At 31.8% G+C, this 22,032-nt stretch overlaps 1 long non-coding RNA gene across 1 annotated transcript; it reads right to left on the bottom strand.

The window, feature by feature from the left end:
• Positions 1 to 18,810: 18,810 nt before the first annotated feature.
• Positions 18,811 to 21,727, bottom strand: LOC129314357 (uncharacterized). Its single transcript, XR_008594083.1, has 2 exons — positions 21,187 to 21,727; positions 18,811 to 21,075 (listed from the first exon to the last, which is right to left on the bottom strand). It is a non-coding gene; the product is annotated as an uncharacterized LOC129314357 (long non-coding RNA).
• Positions 21,728 to 22,032: the final 305 nt, after the last annotated feature.

Here is a 22,032-nt window from a genome sequence, read left to right as displayed (position 1 = left end):
AACATAAAATAATAAATGATTTTTATAAAATCTTTTGAAGATAAATCTATTTTTATAAATATCTAAACTATCTAAAAATTATTTATCTTTTAATATTAAACAAACGGCCCAAGAAAAAGAATATAGGCTCACTTGAAACTTTTTTTTTCCCAATCCACTCTCTTAAAATATAAGAAATTTGTGTAAAGACAAAAAAAATTAAAATATTCTTATAATAATTGTTTTCACAAAATAAAGAAAATATTAGCAATTAGAAATAATTTATCAAATTGTCATTACATGCCTACAATTGAGATACTTTTCAAACTCCAAACGAACGACCCAGGTGCAAGAAGGAAGAAAGAATAACCAAATTGCTAACATGTTCCCTCACATTATGAGAACCATAGTCAACTACCCAAACTATAGTTTTGGGATCTGAAGGCATATTAGGGTTTGATTGCACTTTTAGAAACATTAATGAATATAAATGCCAATATTTGAAGCACAACGTTGATATGTTGAAATTGATCCAATAGGGTCTTAATTTTATGTGTGTGTCTGTTTGTGTATACATACATACATACAAAAGGGAGGGTCGAACAAGAAAACAGGCTGCTAGATTGTGAAGCCTGATAAAAGCCTTTCTAACAAAAAAGCAGAATTTATATTTAATAAAAAATAATACCCAATTTTTATTTTACTTTATGTTTCTTTCAAAAATATGTTTGATATAGGCTCCTGAGTTGTTTGTTTTTATAAATATAACTTAATTTGTTGGGAAGGATTTTTGTTTAAATAAAAATTATGGAAGTCCAATTTGTTTTATGGTTCTGATCAACACCAATGTCCAATGCATAAAAAGTGCTATCAAAATATATGTGATAAAATTGAATTTAGAGATTTTGCATAGTGGGTAGTACATGCCTGTGAAGCAGTTGAATGCCAAGTCTAACGTTTTGAGCTGCTTGCATTGTGTCCAACCAGATGGCATAGCTCCAAATAATTTGTTGACTTGAAGAAGTAAAGCTTGTAAATTTGGAAGGCCATAGCATATATTTGAGGGAATGCCTCCCGACAAATTATTCCAACTTAAATCAATCTCTTGCAGCTCAGATATATTAAAGATAGTTGATGGTATTTGGCCAGAAAATTGATTGGTGTCTAAATATAGACTTTTCAGACTTTTAAGATTACCAATTTGTTCAGGAATACCTCCTACAATGTTATATATATAAAAGACCCATCAAATCCAGTGTCATCCATCAAAATATAACTCTTGAAGTTAGAAGCACGAGGGAAGGAAACTGATAAGATAGCTTTTGAAACTATTGATAACTCATTCTTCCTTAATTTCAAAACTACGACGGTGTACAGGAAGTATAAAAGCCAATTTGCGACCTTTGACTCTCTCATTAATGAGTTTGCCCTCAATATTGGCATTTGCTGATAATAATAAATTTAATATTTTAACTGAAAAAGGCTGAAGTTGCAAAATAAAAAGAGAAAAATTTATAATGCTCTTGGGCCACAAATATGTAGTTGCAAATTTGTCAAACACATTTCTGGGTATTAACTCCAATATGAAATTCTAATGAGGGTCTATATAATAATTACGTAAAGCATAAATTTCAACAAATTCACCGATATAAATTTATATTGACCATATAACAAATCATAATCATATATTTGGTAAACTAGTTGAGGAGTTAACTTGTAGGGCATTGGTTTGGACTCATTTTAAGGAGTCCAAGTTAAAATTATATAGACGTTTGTATCAAAGAAAAAGATTCTATAAACCAACAAATAATTTCTATTTTTTCAGAAAAGAAACTTCCAGAAAATTGAAGCCCAAAACAAGAAGAGGTGTACCCTAACTAACATCACTACGATAGAATATAACTGAAGACTTATTTTTGTGCATAAAGAATTATTGAAATAAGAAATTCACAAATACACAATCTTTAATAAAACTAAATGTTAAAAAGAAACATAAAATGCATCTTGTTCATAGTAATTCTAAGAAAATAATCTAAAAAGAGAAGTTTCTAGCTAGAACAACATAACGTGAAGAACAGTGAACTTAGATGCTCCAGAAGAGAAGACATCCAAACCACCAACATCATTAAAATTAACAATAATTAAAATCATGAATTCATAACGTAATAACTAGTACGTCAGTTATTCGAACATTTATTGTGATGATGTCCATTAAACTTCACGAAAAGAGAAAAAAGTGTGGTTGTAACACTCTGCATTTGTGCCAAACCTCTCCAATAAATGGATATAGAATGAAACGTGAACTAAAGAATTAATATCATACAAAATCATTATATAGAAACAAAGTTTTATGCACTACACGAATATATAATGATAGCATTTATTGCCATATCAAAATTAAAATTGGAAAAATTAAAGGAATAAAGTTCTATACCAATTGTATATGACATAGAAAGTATAGTTGTTAAAGACATTTTTATTCCCCAACTATTTGCATAGAAGCATCTAGTATTTTAAACATTTTTGTAGGTGATGTCTTCCTTTAATATTGGAAAATGGTGCAAATGTTATATACAAGAACACAAAAAATTATAAATAAATATCCTATAAAAAATTAATATCGATTAAATTCTGTAACGTAAACATAAATTTTGTGATTTGCATGGAACTTAATTGCTTGTACTAGGAGGTTGTATCAGAAATTTTTGTTCTAATTTAAATAAAAAATATTTTATTTAAATAGCTTTCATATTTTTACTAGTACTTAATTTACTTGTCACACTTTCTCTTTTTTATAACATTGGTCTTTTAATGTTCTTTAATTTCGCCTCTCATTTAGTTGCGTTAGAGTTACAAAAGATGAAGTTTGGCCCAAAAAAAAAAAGAGTTACAAAAGATGAAATTCTTAATTGTATTAAACTAATTACATTGTTGAATTAAATGAGAGTAAAATAAAAAATATTATTAAATATTTTTTTAAATTATAAAACGACTTATAATATTCATGAAAAATTTTATCAAAGAAAGACCAACACAATAAACCAGAATAAGTACTATTCATTCTTAAATTACTAAGTAGTACTTATTTAAAATTAAGTACTACTTATTAATTTATTTTTTATAGGATTTTATTATATTAAAAAATAAACTGTTGAGGTTCAATAATTGAGGGAATTTCCTATATATTTTACAGCTCATTCATTGATGCAATTTAAAAAAAGTATCCTTGGAGAAACTTCTTCCATTAGGGGAGGTGGATCAATTTACAAGGCAGATTGGTAGGATTCTGGATACAAATGCTGTGTGGGGTTCCCTTCAAACCAATGAGATTAGATTACTGTATGATGATATGATCCCTCTGGGTCTTTCTGAATGTTAGTATAGAGATGAGAAGGGCTTAGTTTGCCCGAGGATTCTGGTTTAGTTTTGTTTTGGGCTTTTTGCTCCTTTGTTTAATCAAAACACAATACAAAAAAAAAGTCTCATCTCATCTTTCTACTCATGTTCATGCATTTTCAAGTCCAAGTCAATTGATATATCATCTGGCGTAGACCAAGGGGCTGCACAAAATATAATATAGGGTCTTCCTCAAAAATAAAATATTCCTTGTCATTTTTAAATAACTCATATTTATAATTCTACTTTATTACAACGATAAAATTAATGGCCAAAATTTCAAGTAAATTTTTATGACCTGAACTTAATTTTTTAAGCCCTTATGCCTAAACCTCAACCAAATGGTTGCCAAAGATAATATACAATGGTATTTGATGAACTTGTTTTTAAGTTCCCCAAGTTATCTGTACAGTTGACAGTCATGGGATTAATTCTTTGAGAAATCTGGATATCATTTAAGGGGTTTTCCTCTCCTAAGTAAAACTTTCTATACACACATCTAAGAATCGAATTCTAAAATAATGCTTAAGTGGCCCATATTACTACCATATATGCCATATCCACTTGGTGGTATTTGATGAACTTAATATCAACAGTGCATGACCAAAATTCCCATAAATTCAAGACCTTGTTGGATCTTATAAAGAGCAAAGCTAGTATCAAGGGTGAAATTATAAGTAAAAACATACAAATCATTTTTTGTTGATATTTTCTTGTTCCTAAAAATAAATCATTGATCGTTCTTAATTTAACTTGAGCTAATTTTTTAAGTAACTCAACACTTATTTTTATCTAATTAAAAAAATTAAATTTATAATAATAATAATTGTTAGAGAATATATGGCATATTCAATCCCAAAAATAAAGGATCTACATTATTATGTCATTTGAATACTCACACTAAGTACAACACAAGGCTATTGGGGTAGCCACTCTAATAGGGATTTAGGCCATTGGGCTAGACCATTTTATAATTCATCATTCACTTTAAAATAGATATAGGATTAAAGTTTTAATTTGCTCTAAACTTTTTTCTTATGAGTATTGGGCACCTTGAAATTAAAGGTGGGGCAATATTACCCTTCATGTATTGAAAACGGAGCAATATCACCCTGAATTTACAAAAAATTAATTTGGTAATTTTCTGAGTCAAAATTTGTGATTAATTTGGTAACTATATAGACATAAATTATGATATTAGAATATATTTTGTCTGAAATTAAATCACAAAAAGGCATATAAATTATGAATCAGCTGATCATATATTCATCAACTCATAGTGTAGAAGCATTTAAATCTTAAGAGAATGATTATGAACCCAAGAAATTTCATTTTGACAAGTAAAAATCTTCGATATTATGTATGATGTAAAACAAGGCGATTGAAAGTTTCTCCTTTGCTACAATTATTCCATTCAAAACTCTATTTCATATATATTTGATAAAATCTCATTTCGTTTAACTGCATTCAAATAAATGCATTTATTTTAAGCTAGTATACAATAATAGAAAAGTATTATAGGTAGTTGTTAACCGGGTGCCTTGCACCAATTATAAGTAGAGGACATTAAATTTTTGACATTAAATCATTGATAAGATTTTATCATTAAAAAAAATTCTTGACAAGAATTTGAGTATCCCAATTTTAAAATTAGTTAAAATCTTTTGCTGAGGACAACTATACAAGGAGGTATTAATTAAATTTCTGTTTCAAAATATGGTAAAATAAATGTTGAAAAACTTCAGATATTGTAAAGGCATTAATGGCAATCGAAAACTTTCAATTATTAGAATGTTACCCCTCTAGTCCTATTTATAGAGAAAAAAAAATTTGGTTCTATTTATAGGGCACTTGCCAATTTCTCAATGCTCCTTTTCAGATTTTTGCTCTTATTAAATGGTAAATGCTTTGAATAAAAATATCAGTAATAAAATTTAAGAATATTTATTAGCAATAAAAGTGAAAACTTGTTAAATTTTAAGACAAAATTAATGAGATTTAATGTTTTCTTTTGCTCTGGTGAAATATATTAGAAGTGACTTATAAATAGAACCAGAGGAAATATAAAATTAAGGATCATGGTATTTATTTGTAATTAAAAATAAATAATTATTAAAATAACCAATGAAGTAAAACACATGAATTTAAATAAAGTTAAAAAATGTTGCTTGTAAATAGATGGAAAGTCAATTGTCAATGAATATATAATTTTTTAAATCTATATATCATCCCTTATGAATTTCATGATAGTCACATGTAAATTATAAGGTCAATAGTGAATTTATGAAAATTTAGTTGTGAATGAATAGATAGTCTTATGAATATATGCATCAGTTGTGATTCAAGAACAATCGACCATGAATTTAAAAAAGAAAAAACCTCAATCAAGGATTGTTGGAGGAAATTTATATTAGTCAAGGATTACTTATTATCAAAACTTAAATGGATACTTGTCAATTTGGGTTTGTCTTTATTTGGACTAAAATATAAAACATCACTCAAATAGGTCACGAGACTATTTGAGCTAAGTAACTAAAGAGTTAGGCCCAATCTGAATAAAGGGGCTGGGCCTGTAGCTCAATGAAATTATAAAAGTTCAGAAAAATATAAATAAATATCAATTAAATTCTTTAAAGTATAAAAGTTCAGATTTATAGGAACTTAATTGCTTATGCGAAGAGGTTGTTTTAAAAAAAATTCATTGATTTTAGAAACAATTAACGGAATTACTAGTTTCACTCAATCCAGACCCCACTAGAATTTTTCTGCAAATTTAGATAAAACATATTTTAATTTAATAGCTTTCATTTTTTTTGCTTGTACTTAATTTAGTAATTATATTCCTCTATTTATATTGGTCTTTTAAAGTTCTTATACATAGATCAAAAAAATAAAGTAAATTTTTACAAATATGACATATTTTATTAAATTTTCCACTCATTTAAAAGTTTTAGTTATATTAAATAAACGAGTTAAATTGTTGGATTAAATGAGGGTAAAATGATAAAAACAAATTATTGAATGTCATTTTGAAATTCCAAAAATTCTTCTAATATTCACAAAAAAAAATTATCAAAGAAGACCGTCATAATAAAAAAAATACTACTTACCAATTTATTCATTTTATAGGATTTTATGGTAACAAAAATGAAAGTATTGAGGTTCTATAATTGAGGAAATTTCCTCAATTTTTATGGCTGATGGATGCAACTGAAGAAAAAGGATCTCATCTCATCTTTCTACTTTCATATGTTTCCAAGTCAATTCATACATCCCATGACGCAGAGGAAGGGGCACAATATAATGTATATAATATAGGGTCTTTCTCAAGAATAAAATAGTCCTTGTCAATTTTAAAAAATTTATATTTATGATTGTATTTTATTGCTATGATAAAATCATTTACAGCAATAAAACAACTTAATAAAATGATGATAAAGTTAATTGCCCGCACCGAAAGGAGAATGTGGGTCCGTCTCTAAGTGTAATTCTTATACCTCTGGTTTTAATATAATGATATTGTAACTACATCAAAAGACATTCTTAATGAAATAGATGCAAAGTAATCAGAATGGGAGAGGAACACAGTAGAAGAAAAGATTAATGGATTTAATTGAATCGTGATCATGACGATAATACAAAAACTCTTGATTATCGTGTTGATTATTCTCATTCGTCTTTGTTCTCCTGTGTCGTCTCTTGGAAAATTGGACATAAGCACTAAAAAGTTTAAATGTTTGGTCATGAGTCACCCCAATTAATATAGAAATAAAGTTTGCAGGGAATCATGGTCCTTGAAAGATAACATGCTCCAGCAAAAATATATATCATAATATCCTTCCTTTTTTAGCACTCGTATCTAGAGTAAAGATTATGGATCTGAGCAAGATTATGGGTATAGGGCTATCAGGTGATTTGGGTAAATATCTTGGGATTCCCCTACTACATTCAAGAGCCTCATACAACCATTTCAAACCCATATTGGGTAAAGTTCAACTGAAGCTATCTGGATGGAAGGGTAAAATGCTTACTTTAGCTAGTAGATCTACTCTCATCAAGTCTGTTCTGACAGCCTTACCTAATTATCACATGCAAACTATGCTTCTCCCAAAGAAGTTATTAACTGTAGTTGAGAAAGCCAGCAAATCTTTTGATGGACCCTATGGCACGGGTGACATAGCATTAATGGCAACGAAGCCTAAGGATAGTAATCATGAGCATGGTGACATAGAAGGAGCCCAATACTTCCAATCCAACGTACCTAAAGACCCATTGCAAAATATTGGAGGTCCAATGACAAGAGCCCGAACCAAAGCCATGAAGCAAGCCTTGTTCAGTCTTGTGCAAGAAGTTCAAGAGCTTGGAGAGCATTGGAGCACTCCCCTCAAGTCCAAAGGAGAGCATCTATACGTGTATAATGTATTTAAGATCCAAACTCATGAAGAGTCAAGCCCAAGAGATGCAGACCTTAGCCCAATGCAAGGAAGACTACAAGTTGAGCCTCTCGCATGCAAGGAGGCATGAAACCCTAGTAAAGAAGTCAAGGGTGGCGTGATTTCAAATCCTTTATGATCCCTTGATTGTCTCCTAAATTATTTCCTATTTTAATGGTCCTTTGATTTGATTTTCTATTTTGAGTCTAGTCAAAGGTTAGAATTAATTATAATATTAATTTCTAAATTTTGTAATCCCATAATTTTAGGATCACATCTCCTAAATTATGTGGCTGAATATTTTATCATTATTTCTCCTTTTAGTATTAGGAAATTAGGGTTTTAATTTTAGGAAATATTTTTTCTATGAGCCTATATAAATTAGGCATGCTCCCTATTGTAAACAACACAGAAGTTGAATGAAATTATTCATTTTAGAGTTTATAACTCTTGTGAGCCTTAGTGCTTTGTGGTGGTATCCCGTGTGAGAAACCGACGTGATCAAGAGCGTGATCAACTCTTGTGGTGTCTTCGAAGGTTGAGGTTTAGAGGCAGGTGCTCTAGAGGATCTTCTCCTTGATCATTATCCTATTGTTTACTTCATACCTTTCTTTATTTCCGTCATAAATTTCGTCCCTTTCTTTTTGTTCTTGTGTTTTTGTTGTTTCAGGGTTCTGTCCCTAAACTAGCACGATTCTGCTTCCGCGTCCCTATCAGATTGGCATCAGAGCTTTGGTTGCTAGTTTTGGTTTAAATTCTTGTCCTTCCTTCTTCTTTTTCATCTTGAGTTATTTCTTTTTGTGATCATCTCTTATCTACCCCATCTACTTCTATCTTTTGGTTTTTCTCTTCTTCATCTTTGTGGCTTTTATCTCATGTGAGTTTTCATTTTATTAGCCTTCTCAAAAAAAAAAAAAAAAAAAGACCTAGAAATTCGTGCAAAAAAAAAGGCAAAAAAAAAAGCGTTAGTGTGTTGAGAAAAAAAAAGAGAAAAAAAATCCGAAAATTCAAAAAAAATTTACAAAAAAAATATATTGCTGTGAGTTATGACTGTAAAAAAAGGCTATTCTTGAACTCAAAGTCACCAAGAGGTTGCCTAAAGAGAAAAGTCAACTTGGGTATAAGAAAGTCTTATACGTTGATCACTTTCTTATTTTTAATTTTTGGTAGCACTTTTCAAATTCTCTACTCTCTTATTTGCTATTTGTGCTACTTTCTTATTTTATTTACTTTTTTATTTTTGTCTTTGAGTATTTGACTCTTTGACTTTTATTTCTTTCTTTCTTATTTTTGTTGTCACGTGTGGTTTTTCCTTTAACAAGCTTAATTTTATTTGAAAATTTTGCTTTCCTATTTGTTTCAAAATTGCAAAAAAAAAAAAATCCTCTTTTCACCTTGTGCTTGTTTTCTAGTTTCCTTAATTTAGAAGATATTCACTTGATTGTTCCTTAGTTTCTTGATTTGTGGGTTTCACCATTGGATTCTATCCACAAGCTTAGTGAGTGGTAAAAGGCAAGTGTGTTTTTCATCATTAAAAAAAAAAGCCATTACTTTTTTTTTGTGAAACACGAGTGACTTTATCTTGAGAGTAAACACGTGAGTTTGTGTGTGTGAGGACCTATTTTTATTTTATATGGTTTCTAGTGCTTCTGTGAACATGAGTAACAAGATGAATCTCCTAGTATTGATATGAACTCTGTTTTAGAACTTATCAAAACACAGTTGCAGCAGTTTCGCTTGGAACTTGATCATAGGTTCCATAAAGAGGATAAAGATGAGCCGGAGACTTCCTCTTCTAAAGGAAAGAAGCATAAGATCCCCAGCGATGATGAGGAGTATGAAGAACCCCCTTTTCCTAAGGGAAAGAAATCCTTAAAGCGTGGTGTTGACTTACCGGACCAAAAAGTAAAGTATCCTTCATTCAAGGGTAGCAACAATCCAGAAAAATACCTTGATTGGGAAATGAAGATGGACCAAATCTTCATGACTCTTGATTTGTTTGAGTCATGGAAGGTAAAAACTGCTTCTTTGAATTTCACTGACTATGCTGTTTATTGGTGGCAAGATTTACAGTACAAAAGAAGCCAACTTGGGAAAAAGCCCATTAAAACGTGGGAGAAGCTTAAAAGGTACTTGAGAAAGGCTTATGTCCCCAGCTACTACTTACAAGCTGAATAGAAAGTTGAGAATGTTTTCTCAAGGATCTATGACAGTGGAGGAGTATGTGCACGAGTTGAATATCTTGAAGTTTCGTGCAAACATTCAAGAAAATGAACGTGAAGCAATGTCAAGAATTATGGATGGCTTGAGGCCAGAGTTGAGAGATAACCTTGACTTGTACACTTTTGTGGACAAGGAAGAGCTCATACACAAGGCTATAAAGTTGGAGCAGAGAAATAAGAACAAACGTTCCAAGTCCTCTTGGAAAGACTCCAAGACAACTTCCAAATGGAAGGATTCCAAAGCCAAAGATACATCCCAAGCCAAGGAAGAAATAAAGACCAAGTATGAGGGTAAAACTTCTAACCCTAAACCTTCTTCTTATTCATCTAACACTTCTCCTGTTAAGTGTTTCAAATGTCATGGTGTGGGCCATATGGCGAGAGATTGTAGCAATAAAAGGGTTATGATCTTGAGAGATGATGGTGGCTATGATAGTGTGCATGAAAGTGATAAAGATGATGCTGATAATGTTGATGATGATTCTACCTCCCATGAATCAAATGATGAGCTTGAATGCAATGGTGTAGTTGACTCTATCTTGGTAGCAAGAAGAGCTCTCAATATTCAACCAAAGGAGGATGATGAACATGAGCAACGCGAGCATATTTTTCACACTAGATGCTTCATCAAAGAGAAAGTGTGTAGCATGGTAATTGATGGTGGTAGTTGCACTAACGTCGCTAGCACTTTACTTGTAGATAAATTATCTTTACCTTTAATCCCACACCCTAAGCCCTACAAATTGCAATGGTTGAATGATTCTACTGAAATTAGGGTTTCTAAGCAAGTGTTGATTACTTTCTCTATTGGAGTTTATACTTGTGATGTATTATGTGATGTAGCCCCTATGCTTGCTGGACACTTGTTATTAGGTAGGCCTTAGGCAGTTTGATAGTAAGGCTACTCATGATGGTTTTAGAAATTGTTACAAGGTGCCTTTTAAAGGCAAGACTGTTGTATTAAATCCTCTTAGGCCCATCCAAGCCTATGAAGATCAACTAAAAATTACTCAAGATTACAAGCAAAGGAGAGATCTCCTTGATTGTGGCATGAGTGAGAGAGAAAAAAAGAGAGTATTACTTTACTTGAAAATCAATCAAAAGAGAGGAAAAAGAGTGGTGAGAAGGTGAGAAAAGAAAAAAAATAGAATGGTGGGAGTGAAGGAAAATAGTGAAAAAAAAATATTATTGTGTGGGAAAAGTAAGGTTCAAGAGGCTTTGATGAGTGAGCAAGCTCTTATTGTAATTCTCAAGAATATTTATTTTTCTACTAATACTTTTGACCCCACTTTGCCCTCTAGTGTTGTCTCTTTGTTGCAGGATTATAGAGATCTATTCCCTGATGAAATTCCTGATGGACTTCCTCCCTTAAGAGGAATTGAGCATAGGATAGATTTCTTGCCGGGAGCTGCTATTCCAAACAAGCCTGCTTATAGGGCTAATCCTGAAGAGACTAAGGAGATCCAGCGCCAAGTAGAGGAATTGATGATGAAAGGCTTTGTGCGTGAGAGCCTTAGCCCTTGTGCTGTCCTTGTTATCTTGGTGCCAAAAAAAGACGGATCTTGGAGGATGTGTGTTGATTGTAGAGCAATCAACAAAATCACTATAAAGTATCGTTACCCTATCCCTAAACTTGATGATATGCTTGATGAATTACATGGTGCTTCTATCTTTTCTAAAATTGATCTTAGAAGTGGTTATCATCAAATTCGTATGAAAGAGGGTGATGAATGGAAAACTGCCTTTAAAACTAAATTTGGATTATACGAATGGTTAGTTATGCCTTTTGGTTTGACTAATGCTCCTAGCACTTTTATGGCATTAATGAATCATGTTTTTAGAAAGTTTATAGGCAAGTTTGTTGTGGTTTACTTTGATGATATTTTGATTTATAGTAAATCTTTGACTGATCATATGAATCATCTTAAAAATGTGTTTGACATCTTAAGGGAATATAAGTTATATGCTAATTTTCAAAAGTGTATCTTTTGCATGGACTCTGTTATCTTTTTGGAATTTATTGTTAGATCACAGGGAATTCGTGTAGATGAGGAGAAAGTTAAGGCTATTCGTGAATGGCCAACCCCTAAGAATGCAAGTGAAGTGAGAAGCTTCCATGGCTTAGCAAGCTTCTATAGGAGATTTGTTAGGGATTTCTCGAGCATTATGCCCCTCTTAATGAACTTGTTAAGAAGAATGCGACCTTTAAATGGGGTAAAACAAGAAAGGGCCTTCCAAACCCTAAAGGATAAATTGACTAATGCCCCTTTACTTGTTTTTCCTAATTTCTCTAAAGCGTTTGAAATTCAATGTGATGCTTCTGGTATTGGTATAGGTACTGTTTTAATGCAGGATTCTAAGCCCATAGCTTACTTCAGTGAAAAGCTTCACGGCGCAGCTTTGAATTATTCCACCTATGACAAAGAGCTTTATGCTCTAAAGAGAGCCTTAGAAACATGGCAACATTATTTGTGGCCCAAGGAATTCATCATTCATTCTGATCATGAAAGTTTAAAGTTTCTCAAGTCTCAAGGTAAGTTAAAAAGAGACATGCTCGCTGGATGGAATTTATTGAAACCTTTCCTTATGTGATTAAGCATAAGCAAGGTAAAGAAAATATCGTTGCTGATGCCTTATCTCGAAGGTATACATTACTTTCCTATTTGCATGCTCAATTACTTGGTTTTGAGATTCTAAAAGATCTTTATAAAACTGATCCTGATTTTGAAAATATTTGGAAATCTTGTGAAAATCATGGATCTAGTGATTTCTTTAAATTTGATGGATTTCTTTTTAAGAAAAATAAATTATGCATTCCTATTTGTTCTATGCGTGAGTTGCTTACTAAGGAAGCACATAGTGGTGGTTTGATGGGACACTTTGGTGTAGATAAAACTTTGGCTATTTTGTCTGATCATTTCTTTTGGCCTTACATGCGGAAAGATGTCATATCTGTTTGTGATAAATGCATTAAATGTAGACAGGCAAAATCTAAGATCCAACCTCATGGACTTTACTCTCCTTTACCCGTCCCCTCTCACCCTTGGGAACATATCTCTATGGATTTTGTAATTGGATTGCCCAAATCTTCTGCAGGCAAAGATTCCATATTTGTTGTTGTTGATAGGTTCTCTAAGATGGCACACTTTATTGCTTATGCTAAGACTAATGATGCTGTTAACATTGCTGACTTATTCTTTAAAGAGATTGTTCGTTTGCATGGTTTACCTAAGACTATTGTGAGTGACAGAGATGTGAAGTTTCTTAGTCATTTCTGGCGTACCCTATGGCATAAATCAGGGACTAAGTTACTTTTTTCCACTACTGCCCATCCACAAACTGATGGTCAAACTGAGGTAGTTAACAGAACTATGACTACATTATTAAGAGCAATAATTTAGAAGAATTTGAAGAATTGGGTGAATTGTTTACCTCATATTGAATTTGCTTACAACAGGGCTGTTTATTCTTCTACTTCTTATTCTCCATTTGAAATTGTTTATGGTTTCAATCCATTATCTCCTATTGATATTTTACCTTTGCCTTTCTCTGAGCATGCTAACACTGATGGCAAGGAAAAAGCTAAGTTTGTGCAGGACTTTCATGCTAAGGTTAAAGCAAATATAGAGCGAAAGAATGAGCAATATGTCAAGCAAGCTAATAAAGGCAGGAGACGTGTGATCTTTGAGCCTGGAGATTGGGTTTGGTTACATTTAAGGAAAGAGAGATTTCCTAATTAAAGGAAGTCCAAACTTCAAGCTCGAGGAGATGGACCTTTTCAAGTTTTGGAAAGAATTAATGATAATGCTTACAAGATTGATTTGCCTAGCTCTTATGGCAATGTTAGTGCCACATTTAATGTTTCTGATTTATCTTTATATGATTCTGCAGATTCGAGGACGAATCCTTTCCAACTGGGAGGGAATGATGGACCCCATGGCACGGGTGACATAGCATTAATGGCAACGAAGCCTGAGGATGGTAATCATGAGCATGGTGACATAGAAGGAGCCCAATACTTCCAATCCAACGTACCTAAAAACCCATTGCAACATATTGGAGGTCCAATGATAAAAGCCCGAACCAAAGCCATGAAGCAAGCCTTGTTCAGTCTTGTGCAAGAAGTTCAAGAGCTTGGAGAGCATTGGGGCACTCCCCTCAAGTCCAAAGGAGAGCATCTATACGAGTATAATGTATTTAAGATCCAAACTCATGAAGAGTCAAGCCCAAGAGATGCAGACCTTAGCCCAATGCAAGGAAGACTACAAGTTGAGCCTCTCGCATGCAAGGAGGCATGAAACCCTAGTAAAGAAGTTAAGGGTGGCGTGATTTCAAATCCTTTATGATCCCTTTATTGTCTCCTAAATTATTTCCTATTTTAATGGTCCTTTGATTTGATTTTCTATTTTGAGTCTAGTCAAAGGTTAGAATTAATTATAATATTAATTTCTAAATTTTGTAATCCCATAATTTTAGGATCACATCTCTTAAATTATATGGCTGAATATTTTATCATTATTTCTCCTTTTAGTATTAGGAAATTAGGGTTTTAATTTTAGGAAATATTTTTTCTATGAGCCTATATAAATTAGGCATGCTCCCTATTGTAAACAACACAGAAGTTGAATGAAATTATTCATTTTAGAGTTTATAACTCTTATGAGCCTTAGTGCTTTGTGGTGGTATCCCGTGTGAGAAACCGACGTGATCAAGAGCGTGATCAACTCTTGTGGTGTCTTCGAAGGTTGAGGTTCCTAGAGACAAGTGCTCTAGAGGATCTTCTCCTTGATCATTATCCTATTGTTTACTTCATACCTTTCTTTATTTCCGTCATAAATTTCGTCCCTTTCTTTTTGTTCTTGTGTTTTTGTTGTTTCAGGGTTCTGTCCCTAAACTAGCACGATTCTGCTTCCGCGTCCCTATCATCTTTTCTCTAGGGTAGTTCGGAAAATGAGAAAAAAGTTTATCTAGTCTCATGGGATATGGTGAAGAGACATTCTGATGAAGGTGGATTGGGGGTTAAAGATCTATCCTGCCAAAATCAAGCTTTTATGTTGAAACTTTGTTGGAACTTGGTATGTAATAATGATGTGCTATGGGTTTAAATCCTAAAATCTAAATTCAAATGTGGCTCCAACATCGTACCTTTAGTTTGTTGGAGAAGACAATCCTCTGTGATGTGGAGAAGTATCCATAAAGTTTGGGACACCTTCCTCAATGGTATTGACAAGTGCTGTATTCCTGGAAGGTTATCTAATTTCTGGTGTGATAACTAGTCTGCTATGAATATGCCCTTGGTTAACTTCATTCAAAATAACAACAGACCCTTAGACCGTGAGATGAATATTGAGCACTTCATCGATGTAGATGGCTCTTAGGATCGCACTAAAATGATGAGCTGCCTTCATTACTCTGCTTTGAATCGAATCACTAACACTAACCCTGTGAGATGAGAGGGAAAGACAAATATGTGTGGAAGCCATCTACTGATGGCTCTTTTAATATCAGTTTTGCCTATGATTTTCTTTTTGCAAGTACATCACAAGGGAAGGACAAAATATGAAAGGAAATGTGGAAGTAGAACATCCCAGAAAAGATCAAAGCTTTCATCTAGTTATTGGGGAAAAATAAATTGCACACAGCAAGCTTAAGGGAGAAAAGGAGTATTGCTAATACAAATGCCTGTCCTTTTGGGTGCGAAAAGAGGAGGATGCAATGCATATCATTCATGACTGTAGATTAGCCTAGGAAGCATGGAGATAGACAACGAAAACAGTTATGGCCTGAGTTTTCACAACATGAATGCCTTGAATGGATCAAGTGGAACTTAAAGAACTCCCCAGGAAACAATAATATAACCAAACTCCCATGGGTAATAGTCTTTGCTTATACATGCTGGGAACTTTGGACAATAAGATGCAAAAATCTGTTTGATGATCAAGCCCAACTCATTCAACCAGATTCCAATAGAAGTTTCCTCAAAGCCATGGCTGATTAGAAGTATATAGGTAAACTGAAATCTTCTCAATTTGACAATATTTGCGGTAATACCTATCATAAGGCCTCACTAGGCTTTGTCAGCCTCGATGTTGATAGGTCTTCTAAACTCAATGGTTTAACTACTTGTAGAGGATGCATTATTAATGATATGGGGGAGTGTGTAATGGGTTTTGGTTGTAAACTTGGAAGCTACCCCATCTACCATTGCCAAAGTCTTGGCTATTTCCAAAGGACTAGAACTTTGTTGGTATAATGGTTTCAGACATATCGAGGTCTACTTAGACAGTGTGGAAACCATCAACTTCATCACTACAGGTCACCATAAAAATCATCCCTGTCATGAAATTATTCAAAATGCTTGTAATGTCTTCTTAGGGAGTGGTCTTTGTCTTTAAACTTTCTCTTTAGAGATATTGTTAGTCATGCTCACTACCTTGCTAAGGAAGCTCATTTGATAGAGAGACCTCTTTACATCTTTGATCATCCCCCACCTTACTTTAGGATAGGAGGTAAATGATGATTGATTGCTCTCTTCTTTTCTAGTCTTAAGGTCTTGTACTATGTTTCTTTTCAGTCTCTTGAATGAATTTCAGTTTTTAGTCAAAAAAAAAATGGTATGTTACAAAGATGAAGATATTTTGTTATGAGTCCCATATCGAGAGGTTATATTGATGGAGTATGGTTTATAAGTTAGCTAGGCACCCTTATTAGAGTATAAAAGAAGTCCTACATCTAAAAATTAGAAGATAGATCATAAATATATAAGCTTAGGAAATATCTAACTAAATAGCCTAAGCTATTTTAGTGAAATATATTATCCTTAAGCATACTTAATATAAGAAATCTCACATGATATTAGAGCCATTCATCAGGGACAAAAAAAATAGAGAGAAAAAAAAAGAAAAAAAGAATGAATGAAAAATTAAAAAAGAAAACCAAGAGATTAAAAAAAAAAAGAAAGAAGAAGAAGAAGAAGAAGAAGAAATTGAATAGATCTGATTCTCAAGCATACTTAATATAAGACTTGAGGTCTCTAAAACCACAAAAAGTACAAGCCAAAGCAAGAAGAAGAAGAAAATAAAAAATGAGAAAAAAAGTAATAGATGGAATATTAGAATATAAAAAAAGTCTCTCATCTAAAAATTATAAAATAGATTACAAAAATATAAATTTAAAAAATATTTAACTAAATGGCTTAAGTTATTTTGGTAAGATATATTATCCTTAAACATACTTAATATAAAAAAATCTAATAACCCTCCCTTACGATGTGTCTTTTGAGAGTGAATTTTACCTAGAGGACTTGTGATCATGACATACTTGTGTTTGATTAATGAGTAAAGATGTATTTTTACCTCTAAAGTATTCTCGAAGAAGCACCTTGCATCCTAAATTATTTAGTATAGTATTTTTGTCCCTAAAGTAATTACAAATATAGAAATTGAAGTTATAAATTTCTATGAAATTTTCATGGAATTGTAAACAAATAATTCTTCTTTTACACGTTAATTTTCTTTTGATAGGGTCAAGAAAGGACTAAATTCATTTCATGTCCGTCAAGAATTTATTGAGGAATTTAATGTCACGCACTGTGTCTATAAATGGAGACCATGTGTGTATGATGGACGTTGGAATTAGCTATTAAACTGGCCCCATATAAAATATAAATGCATCATTGGAATTACCTAATTGCCCCCAGATTTTTTTTTTTTGGGGGGGAAATGTAAGATAAGATAGCCATCCGTGAATCTACAAAGATAAGAAGAAAAATATATACACCATCCATTCAAAATATAAAACATTTTTAAATAAATTTTACCTCTCAATAAAATAATTACCTACTTTTTAACTCACCATATCTTTTCATATTTACCCTATTAAATACCCTACAATAAATATAAAATTATTATCAATAGGGGTACTTTTGAAAAAAAGATAATGATTAGACCTCGAAAAACTAAAAGTACTTTATATTTTTTAACATTTAACTCCTCAAAAAATGCCTTACATTTTTAAATGGAGAAAGTATATGTTAAGAGTTCATTATTCAAAAAATCTATATCATCAATGAATTATGAAAAGACATGGCAACTCTACATAAATTAAGAGATGTACTCCCTTCGTCTTGTTTTATATATAAGATATATTTTGAGATGATATCCTAAAATATAATATTTTAATAAAAATAAATTTCCATTGATGATTATTATTGCAATATTACTCATATTATTTCACTCATTGAAAAATACATAATAGCTATGCATACTTTGAGTAATAATAAGATCTTCTCTTTCTCTAAATCTTTATATTGAACTCCCTGAATTTCTATGCAAATAACACACTAGTCTTTAATTTATCCATTATTTACTAAAAGAAAATAATATAATATAGGTTTTATTTATTCATGACTTAAAATTTTCACAAGCTATTATCTATATGTACATGTATAAGGAAAAGGGTTATTTCAATAATTCATATAAAAGTTTGAATTTTATATGTACATGTCATACCCTAAAGTATGAGAGTGATCGATACATAAAACACACATCCCTTAATCCTTAATTCAATAAAAAAATTTATTTTTAAAATCATATTTACACTTGTATTATATTTAGAACATTCTTAATGTTTTTTCTTCAAACAAATGCATTAATATTTGTGTAGAAATTTTTGCAAAACTTCTCCTATAAATAAAACTTCTCCAAAATTCTACCACAAAATTTTCAAATAAAAAATTCAATAACTAAGAGCCCTGCTCTTTCCAACCAACAATCAAAATATATAACAAAAATAAGGACCCTAACTATAGTTTATGTAGAGCACTTAATCATATTTTTAGAATATAATACATAAATCCAATAATTGCATCAAAAGGAAATATTTACAAAACAAATCTCCACCCAACTCAATAAAAAAAAAAAAAGATCCCTCAATTGATAATAGGATGTACCATATCAGCTACATTATCTCGGATTAAACCAAATACTTTTCAATGAATAACCTCCCAATCAAAATTTAAGAAAATAAAGGAAAAGTGCACTGATAAAATAATTACGAAGTTAACAGAAATATCCATTAGGAACCGAAATAGAGACTCATATCTCACAAACCAAAAATTCTTTGCAATTTCATAATCACGCACGGATGAACTCAAATAATGATGGCATGGTGTTCGAATTTCATTTTATGTTAAAACATCTGCTTGGAGCTTTTCAAATTATATTATTATAAAATCGATAATAATAGAAAAAAAAAACAGTTTTGTTTACAAATCAATTTGTTTAAAAAATAATAAATGAATAATTCCAAACATTTTTTTTAAACAGGAGTTTATCAGAATGATGAACAAGCATGAACACACAATCTACGAGAGTAATTAACCAACAAGCATGAAAACACAATCAACACAAATAAATAACCAACAAGCACGGCGGAAAACCACAAAACAAGCGCAGGCATGAAGCCCACAAATAACAAGTGCGAGTATTAAACTCATGAATAACAAACATGAATATGATACTCACAAATACTAAGCTAGCTAGGATTTAACTATGGTGCACTAAGGACTAATGAAACTACTATTAACAACCATCATTCTGAAATCAATCCAACAACAGAAACCAAGCTTGCATAAATCATATTGATAAATCATTTCCCAACTCATAAATCAAACATTATCAATGATATCAAATAATTAAAAATACCAAATCATAAAGCAGTGTTATCTTTCCTTTTTAAAGCTTAATAAAATGAAAGTAGTTCCTTTCAAAATAGTGAATAACAAAAGTGAAGTTATATTAACAAGCTTGTGAAACTTTAACAATACATGATAAAATATAATTAGCTTATAAATCAATTGAGATTATATTCACTTACTTGTAGTATTCCCTAAGTACAAATTCACTCTTTAAAGTCAAGTCTTCCTTTTTCTAAACATCTTATTCAATATAAAAGATAAGTCAATGATCTTTACTCAAGTTTAATCAACTCTTTTACAATATAAACAACACCATAATCACTTAAGCTTTCAACTAAATATAATTTATGCCTTAACTCCTCCAATCTCTACTATGCCTAATATATATGTGTGTGTGTGTGTGTGTGTATCCCTCTATTTAACACTTCATTTTTATCTAACTCTTCTCATGTATATATGAAGCCAAACTTGTATATATATACACCACCTTTAATCTCGCTAAAATTTTAGAGTTCTTCTATCACCCATTTTATTGAGCATCTTAAGTGCATTCCCAAAATCAAGTCTCAAAACAACATTATCATATAATAATCAATCATGCAATTTTCCAAAATCCAATTTGTCTTCCAGTAGCTTTGCAATAAAAATTCTTCACAAAACTCTAATTAAATCCATGGATAATTGACACCCAAACTAAATATGTCCTTATAAAAGTTAAAGAAATTTCTTCTTTTTTTAATTAAATTAAACATAACTAACCCCAACCAAACTAATGGTACCATGATTTGAAACACAAACCTTTATTATCAAGTTTGGCAAAAGTTAATGAGATTTTAGAACATTTATAGCCAAACAAAACTCATTCTAACAAACACTTTTTTAAATATGTTATAGGCACCATTGCTTAACCCATAATATATAACAAGTAGTTTTCTCTTTTAATCTCTTTATAATATACAATAAATTTTCATTAGGCTTGCTACCAATCCAACAAACATCCCCCAAACATTACCATAACATTCCATAGATATTTCAAAGATCAAAACATAAATAGAAATTGATATTTGAATTATTAATGAAAATATTTTCTTCAAAATCTTTATTTTTAATTTCAACTTCCTTTCAATTATTTTATCAAACATCTCACATGCATTTAAATTCAAATAAGTACCAAGCATCTTCTTCCTCAATATCCTTTCCAAAATTTCTCAATATCAATATTTAAATTAACCAATCTCTCTAAATTTCATTCTTTTAACTGAATTTAAAATAAGCTTAAATAAAATTCAAATCCACACAACATCTAGCTCTAAAAACATGAAAATTCCAGCTCCCCTGAACCCCTTCTCTGTTCGAACATACACAGCAGCAAAGCAAGGGGAAAATCATAATCTCTTAAATTTAAAAAAAGCACGCACCAATAGGACCAACACGGAGAAGGGAGTTCAAATATCCTCACCTTCAATCAGCAGCGAAAGAAGCAAGAAGAAGAAGCTAGTCGTACAACCATTGAAAAAGGAAGAAGGTCCATCGCACATCCGCACGGAAACAAGGATAGAAAAGGAAGGAGTAGCCGAGGGAGAGACTGATGAAGGACGCCTTAGCAATAGAGAGAACAGGAGAAGGAGATTTCCTGCGCATCCAGACCGCTGCTCGGACAGAGGAGGAAGAAGATGAACAAAGGCGTGCGAAGCAGGGGAAGATGATGAAGAAATCGGACTTCACGGAATCACCACAGCGGCGGACGACCGGCATACACATCGTTGCCGGCGACAGATGAACAAAAAGGAGGAGGAAAAATGCTCAACGAAAACCAAGCCCTCCCTCCCTCTGCGCGCGCGCGTCTGCGCACTTCTAACCCTGCTCCAGCCAAATGAAAGGGGTTCGAAAATACCTGGTGTTCCCTGTTCTCTGTTTTTCGAAAAAAAAAAAAAAGAAATTACTAGGAGGGCATTAAGGTAATTTGGATCAGACAAAAAAAAAAAGCAAAAATAAATGTCCCTCTCTTGCTCGCAGAGGTTTCGAACTCGGGACTGATGATTAACTGTCACAGGCACAATATTATACTCAAATAAAATAAGGTGCATGATGAAAAGGATGAAATATAATGGAGATCAATTCAGCAATCAGAGTCACTAATACAACAAACACACTCCTTACGTTTTATATATAAAAAATTTTTTTAAAAATTTTTTTTAAATATAAAGAGTTATTAATATATTTTTTAATAAATAATTATTATACCCTTATTAAATTAAAAAAAAAATTAAGTACTCTCGTTAATTTACTTTGAAAAAAGACATTT

The sequence above is a fragment of the Prosopis cineraria genome, unplaced genomic scaffold, assembly GCF_029017545.1.
Source record: "Prosopis cineraria cultivar Desert tree isolate PC_DT_omini unplaced genomic scaffold, ASM2901754v1 PC6, whole genome shotgun sequence".
NCBI lineage: Eukaryota > Viridiplantae > Streptophyta > Magnoliopsida > Fabales > Fabaceae > Prosopis > Prosopis cineraria.
This window is presented reverse-complemented; position numbering and strand designations above follow the sequence as displayed.